The following is a 7,253-nucleotide window of genomic DNA, read 5'->3' as shown; positions in this document are numbered from 1 at the left end:
GGTTTGTCATCCTTTCCTATGTAAACCTGCTACAAGAGAATGTTGATCCTGAGAGTCTCGATCGTGAGACACCGAGTGGCTCGCCTCCCACCCTATAACTTGATGAATGTTATGTGTTAGTATTGATGATTCTAGTATTGTGGAGAGTAATAGGTTTATATTGCGATAACAGTAACTAACCCAATAATAACCTGTTTTAACTGCATACGCCCTTAAACAGGAAGTATCCAATTCTTATCTTTGCTAAACCAGTTATTTTTTACAAACTGCAGGGTTGTAAAATTCTGCAGTTGTAGTGTGGAACTACTTACTGTTAAAGATTCATCAATTTTGATACAAACCATAACACAACCCCACGTTTTAAAAATTGCATATGACTACACAAACATAGTACTAGTTCTATTTTTATTCACTTAAATAAACTCTTTATTTAAACGCTTGTATGAACATCCTCTGTGTTAGGAACGGCACCCTTGAATCTTCCAGTAGCATTTTCTGTGCCCGAGGGATTTTTTTCATTCAGGGAACAGATTCATGCCAGGACCTGGTGTCTTGGCATTCATGGTTACACCCGGGCGTACGCGCTCGCATTCTGTTATATTCGCTGTCCTGGATTATTATCTCATCTGTGATGGCTTCCATTTTAGCTCACATATTCTTCTGGTATGAGCTTCCTCAAGGTATAGCGCTGCTTGTTATGAAGATTGTGGCATGTACAAGAGAAATGCCTGATCAAAGATAACGTTTCTTTTCTTTCAAATTTTTGACTTGTTTACGTTGATGACTTTGCATGAATTAATATCCAATTAACTGTCGAACTTATCCACCTGGTGTGTGCTCGCAAGTTCGATATTAGTCAAATGGCTCACAGAACGTTAACTTGCGATCCTCAGTACTCGATTGACTCAGTCTCTTTTTTTTATCAACCTTGTCTTCTTTCCGTCTTCGATTACTGCCCTTGTACTTTGAATAATAATATTTATGAGGTTAGCGCAAGCTTGGCTTACGTTGGATTCCCTCACAATCGGCTTCATCAGACATGTCCTCACACTCCGACGTTGTTGCACTTTGCACAATAACGCATCGTCCGTCTGAACACGTCATCAGATCAGGAGGAAGGTGTACTGCTGCGTTGGCCCGCCGTAGTTTGTCCAGGCATCGTCGTTACTGGATACGAAAGACGGTAACATAGAAAGGCGGTAACATGAGAAGACGGCAACATAGAAAGACGGTAACATGAGAAGACGGTAACATAGAAAAGACTGTAACATAGATGACCGGTACATAGAAACGACGGCAACACTAGAAAGACGGCTAACATAGAAAGACGTAACATAGAAAGACGCGTAACATAGAAGACGCACCATAGAAAGACGGTAACATAGAAAGGCGGTAACATGAGAAGACGGTAACATAGAAAGACTGTAACATAGAATGGACGGTAACATAGAAGACGGCAACATAGAAGACGGTAACATAGAAAGACGGTAACATAGAAAGACGTAACATAGAAAGACGGCAAACATAGAAGAACGGGTAACATAGAAAGACGGTAAATAGAAAGACGGTAACATAGAAAGACTGTAACATAGAAAGACGGTAACGTAGAAAGACAGTAACATAGAATGACGGTAACGTAGAAAGACGGTAACATAGAAAAGACGTAACATAGAAAGACGGCAACATAGAAAGACGGTAACATAGAAAGACGGTAACATAGAAAGACTGTAACATAGAAAAACGGTAACGTAGAAAGACAGTAACATAGTATGACGGGTAACGTAGAAAGACGGTAACATAGAAAGACGGTAACATAGAAAGCGGTGACATAGAAAGACGGTAACGTAGAAAGGACCAGTAACAATAGAATGACGGTAACCTAGAAAGACGGTAATATAGAAAGACAAGTACCATAGAAATACGGTGACGTTTGTTTAACTCATTAACTATCTCATTAACTTATTAGAACACTTGCGCATCGCTGAGTAGTGTTTGCACACGCACACGCAGTACTGCGTGCTATCCTTTGTTTACGCCATTTTATTCTAGATAGGTAATCGATACAAAGATAGCAAGTTAAATGCACGCAACGTACGTATACCTTTGTTTATGCCATTTCAATATAGATACGCAGTCGATACAAATAAAGATGGCAAGTCAATGCAGCGGGGGTAAATGTAAAGCTGAAATATAGAAAGCTGATAGCATTCTTACCGACTGGCGCTTTGAAGCAGGCGACTATCTCAAGCGTCACGTTCAGCGCTGGTCACACTGGTCGTACCAGAGGGAAGATGCGTAGACTGCGCGCTTTCTTGGGCTTCGTAAACTTTACAGGCTTCGAGAATGTCTGCGTGATTCGAATGAAATGTGAGAGATAGATTTTTAGTCCATCGGTGCAAGTACTGCGAAATTCGCAACTACTAATTATAGTGACGTTTGCTGTCGACCCTCTTTCTAAAAAATTCTTCGAAATATTCGCTCTATAATCCTAACCATACTACGATATTACCCTATCATATTATAACTATACTAGCGGATACCCGGCGTTGCCGGGGAAATCAGTGGCGTTACTGAGTTGGTGACCGCTTGATTAAAAGGAAAATACCCCCAAAAAATCTAACTATCTATCTATCCATGCATGCATGCATCCATCCATCCCATTCCATGCCATCCAATCTCATTCCATCGCACGCATTCTCATCTCATCCATCCCATCCATCAAAAGATAAAAGACATTAAATATAAAAAATTAAAATTAAAAAGTAAGAAATTAAAATAATACATACTAAAGAGGGAAAAAAAGGAAAAAAAAGGAAAAATATTGTTCCCAGCTGGGACTCCAACCCGGAATCCCGGTGTAGGAGACGTGTGTTCTAGCAATTAGGCCACTGTGCGTTAAGCAGTATACCCATGGGTTCACACGTACGTGAGTTAAAGTGATTACGTCACCGTAAATGGCTAAAAAAAACCCTTTTCACAAAATGTAAGTGATTCTGTCACTTTTTTATTGTTAAATTGCTGCATTATACTTCTTATTTTACTATATTGTTCGTTGATACCATAGCAAGCAATTAATGTTATGAACACTAATATCAAATCGTCCAGGTTTTTGGATTTTTTGCTAGTTGAGAAAACAATTCTATCAGGTGCGAATTTGACGATACGTTATAGTCCGTTAGTTCTTACTTTTAATGTAAAAAAATGGCAACAAAATTTTACACATTTTACCATAGAGAATTCGTGACGTAGCCACTTTGATCTGTACCGCACGCCGTCATCTATTGATGAATAGAATTTTATTGAATTTTAAACTTTTAAACTTTTTAAAATTTTTGTTTCAGCCAGAACCACTTCTCAAACGTCCTGATTCTGAAAATATCTTTAGTTTTCCTCTAGGCTGCGGAGTTCTCTAGTTATGCGAGTACGAACTAATTCGGCTGAACAATTTCATATATATAGACAAGACCAAGAGTAGATAAATAACAGAGTGAAACAACCGATTCCCGCATTTTTAACGCGAATTTTCTCATCAAAATTTACCACCAATAAAGAAGCAAGTGTATGCGTTCCTCAGCTTATTATGACACTAATCACTCACCTTCGTGGTATTGTATTCGTTTACATATATTTGCTAGCGTATTGCTGTAAATCGTAATCTTGCACGAGCTGAATTCGCACGATTTACCGCTGTTGTTGTGACGTGTTTAGCCATTATTTAGAAGCTATCGGGCGCGTAATATTTAGCAACGAACGGTTTCCAAATCATTCGTGCCCCGTAGGGTGAGAGACAATCTAAATTTCGAATTTTGATCTCGTGAAGAGCCTCGCGAGACGAGCTCAGTTATTGTGATCGCAACACAAGAAATTGACATACTATCTTACATAAGTATAATACAATAATAACAATATTCTCTGTAGTAGTTTGCAGTAAGTATCACATTACGCACGCGCAGGTAATCAAGTACATTAAACCCCTATCGGGGCACGCATGATTTGGAAACCGTCCGTTGCTAAATATTCGCGCACCGATAGCTTCTAATAATGTCTAAACAGCTCGCAACAAGTCGCCATTTTAGCGGTAAATTTATCGAATTCAGCTCGTGCAAGATTACGATTTATAGCAATACGCTAGCAAATATATGTAAACGAATATCAGTACCACGAAGGTGAGTGATTAGTGGTCATAATAAGCTGAGGAACGTATACACTTGCTTCTTTATTGGTGGTAAATTTTGATGAGAAAAATCGGTTAAAAATGAATAAAATTTATCTACTCTTGACAAGACCCATACTACCCTACTTATAATAAATACCCTATTAAACTAAAAGTAATCTGGAAGAAATATAAGGTGTTATATAAATGCTTGCAGGGTAATCTATTTATTTAATTAATTAATCATTATTAATTAGTAATTAATTCATATATATAATAATAATAATTATTAATTTATGTAATTATTAATGTATTTATTTACGTGTAAGTACCACACTCACCATATCGAGCGGTGTGTAATCTTCCTTCGCCGGATCTTCGTTGAAAGCCAGTCTGTAGGTGGCCACTGTGCCGATTAGTCTGATCTCGTAAATATCAATCGGCGCCACGGCAAGAAGAACCTTAAAAGCAGTGGCTCAGTGACAAAGGGCAAGGTCAATCGTCGCCGAGTCAAGGTCACCGAATACGAAAATACCGCGAAGTCAAAACTGACTCAGCTCTTTTTAACTGTTGCGAACGCTGGTTCGCACCTAGCATCTCTCTAACTACATATATATACAAACACACACACGCGCGCCACGGTCAAATATAACATATATAAATCGGCGAGGGCATTGTCAAGCTGAAGCTGCCCATGTTTGCGCTAGCCGCACGCACCTGCACGTATGTCGTGTTCGGTTCGAACACCAGCGGTAACCAGCCGCTATCCCCCGGCCGAATTCCCTCCGCTGGCTGACCGTCGTTGTCCGTAATCTGACCACTCGGTATGAGGAACGGGTCGGTCATGCCATCTGTCTTCAGGCACGGCGGCGCTGTCTCTTCAAGCATTATAGGCTCTGTCGATGCATGCGGAGAGCGAGATGAGATATTATAGAATTAGAGAGAGAATTATATTGCGATGATATACAATTATATTGCAAGGAGATACAAATATATTGCGACGAGATACAATTATATTGCGATGACATACAATTATATTGCAAGGAGATACAAATATATACATAGAAAGACGGTAACGTAGAAAGACAGTAACATAGAATGACGGTAACGTAGAAAGACGGTAACGTAGAAAGACGGTAATATAGAAAGACAGTACCATAGAAATACGGTGACGTTTGGTTTAACTCATTAACTTATCTCATTAACTTATTAGGACACTTGCGCATCGCTGAGTAGTGGTTTGCACACGCACACGCAGTACTGCGTGCTATCCCTTTGTTTACGCCATTTTATTCTAGATAGGTAATCGATACAAAGATAGCAAGTAAATGCCACGCAACGTACGTATACCTTTGTTTATGCCATTTCAATATAGATACGCAGTCGATACAAATAAAGATGGCAAGTCAATGCAGCGGGGGTAAATGTAAAGCTGAAAATATAGAAAGCTGATAGCATCTTACCGACTGGCGCTTTGAAGCAGGCGACTATCTCAAGCGTCACGTTCAGCCGCTGGTTCACACTGGTCGTACCCAGAGGGAAGATGCGTATACTGCGCGCTTTCTTGGGCTTCGTAAACTTTACAGGCATCGAGAATGTCTGCGTGATTCGAATGAAATGTGAGAGATAGATTTTTAGTCCATCGGTGTAAGTACTGCGAAATTCGCAACTACTAATTATAGTGACGTTTGCTGTCGACCCTCTTCTAAAAAACTTCTTCGAAATATTCGCTCTATAATTCTAACCATACCTACGATATTACCCTATCCTATTATACATATACTAGCGGGATACCCGGCGTTGCCCGGGGAAATCAGTGGCGTTACTGAGTTGGTGACCGCTTGATTAAAAGGAAAATACCCCAAAAAATCTAACTATCTATCTATCCATGCATGCATGCATCCATCCATCCCATTCCATGCCATCCAATCTCATTCTATCGCACCGCATCTCATCTCATCCCATCCCATCCCATCAAAAGATAAAAGACATTAAATATAAAAAATTAAAATTAAAAAGTAAGAAATTAAAAATAATACATACTAAAGAGGGAAAAAAAGGAAAAAAGGGAAAAATATGTTCCCCAGCTGGGACTCCAACCCGGAATCCCGGTGTAGGAGACGTGTGTTCTAGCAATTAGGCCACTGTGCCGTTAAGAGTATACCCATGGGTTTACACGTACGTGATGTTAAAGTGATTACGTCACCGTAAATGGTAAAAAAACTACCTTTTCACAAAATGTAAGTGATTCTGTTCACTTTTTATGGTTAAATTGCTGCATTATACTTCTTATTTTACTATATTGTTCGTTGATACCCATAGCAAGCAATTAATGTTATGAACACTAATATCAAATCGTCCAGGTTTTTTGGATTTTTTGCTAGTTGAGAAACAATCTTATCAGGTGCGAATTTGACGATACGTTTAGTCCCGTTAGTTCTTACTTTTAATGTAAAAAAATGGCAACAAAAATTTTACACATTTTACCATAGAGAATTCGTGACGTAGCCACTTTGATCTGTACGCACCGCCGTCATCTATTGATGAATAGAATTTTTATAAATTTTAAACTTTTAAACTTTTTAAAATTTTTGTTTCAGCCAGAACCACTTCTCAAACGTCCTGATTCTGAAAATATCTTTAGTTTTCCTCTAGGCTGCGGAGTTCTCTAGTTATGCGAGTACGAACTAATTCGGCTGAACAATTTCATATATATAGACAAGACCAAGAGTAGATAAATAACAAGAGTGAGACAACCGATTCCCGCATTTTTAATCGATTTTTCTCATCAAAATTTACCACCAATAAAGAAGCAAGTGTATACGTTCCTCAGCTTATTATGACCACTAATCACTCACCTTCGTGGTATTGATATTCGTTTACATATATTTGCTAGCGTATTGCTGTAAATCGTAATCTTGCACGAGCTGAATTCGCACAATTTACCACCATTGCGTAGACGTGTTCAGACAACTTTTGAAGCTATAGGGGCGCCAATATTTAGCAACGGACGGTTGTATGTCAATTTCTTGTGTTGCGATCACAATAGGCGCGTTCACACGGACATTTTTGGCCCGAGCCTAATTAGGCCCGTCCCAGT

This window comes from Priapulus caudatus, unplaced genomic scaffold (genome assembly GCF_000485595.1).
Source record: "Priapulus caudatus unplaced genomic scaffold, Priapulus_caudatus-5.0.1 Scaffold862, whole genome shotgun sequence".
NCBI classification, from domain to species: Eukaryota; Metazoa; Priapulida; class Priapulimorpha; order Priapulimorphida; family Priapulidae; genus Priapulus; species Priapulus caudatus.
This window is presented reverse-complemented; position numbering follows the sequence as displayed.